Here is a 901-nt window from a genome sequence, read left to right as displayed (position 1 = left end):
ATATATATGAAGTCAGACAAGGTGGTGCACACCTTTAATTCCAGCACTTGTGAGGCAGAAGCAGGCAGATCTCTGTGAGCTCAAGGCCCACATTGGTCTACAGAGGCACTTCCAGCCTAGGCAGGGTGAACAGAGAGGCGCTGTCTCAAACAAAAGAAAGAAAAAAAGAAAGACAGACAGACAGACAGACAGACAGACAGAAAGAAAGAAAGAAAGAAAGAAAGAAAGAAAGAGGAAAGAAAAAAGTATTATGGATGGCTATGGCTTTAAACAACTTCTAGAAACAAAATGTCTGAAACAGATGTGAATTCAGCATGCTCTCCATCCTTGTCGATCCTCACTGTGACCCATGCCATGGTCTCCATCTTTGCCTGTTTTCACAGGTCCTCACCGCGATCCATGTCTCTGTGTTCCCACACACATTCTCTCTCTCTCTCTCCTCTTGTATTCTAGGCTGGCCTTCCAGTTGCTATGTAACCAAGAATGGTTTGGGATTCCTGATCCTCCTGCCTCACCGCCTGCCTGCTGGGTTACAGGTGTGCCCCACTAGCCCTGGTTTATGCAGCACTGGGATGGAGCACAGCTAACTGGGCCTGCCAACAAGACACTACCAACCAAACTACACTTCCCCTCCCTAGTTTTCTCTTACACTTTTGTGTGTGGGGGTGCATACATATATATGTTAACACACGCATGTTCTTGGTCTGATCCAGTTCAGAGAATGTATTAAATTATGGCTTTTCAGTCTCTCTAATCGGGAGCAGTTTCTTGGGCTTTGCCTTTTATTATCTTAATACATTTTCCATGTCAGATGAGTCATGTTCCCACATAATAAGGCTCCAGGGAGATCTCACATGTGGCATAAAAACCCAATCATCAAGCTTATGAGCCACAAAAGGCT

General features: G+C 45.1%; 1 pseudogene; it reads right to left on the bottom strand.

Moving 5' to 3' along the window:
* Nucleotides 1-805: 805 nt before the first annotated feature.
* Nucleotides 806-901, bottom strand: LOC126512369 (uncharacterized; annotated as a pseudogene).

Source organism: Alexandromys fortis, unplaced genomic scaffold (assembly GCF_014885135.2).
Source record: "Alexandromys fortis isolate MF-2015 unplaced genomic scaffold, M_Fortis_MF-2015_v1.1 scaffold_108, whole genome shotgun sequence".
In the NCBI taxonomy this organism is placed as follows: domain Eukaryota; kingdom Metazoa; phylum Chordata; class Mammalia; order Rodentia; family Cricetidae; genus Alexandromys; species Alexandromys fortis.
This window is presented reverse-complemented; position numbering and strand designations above follow the sequence as displayed.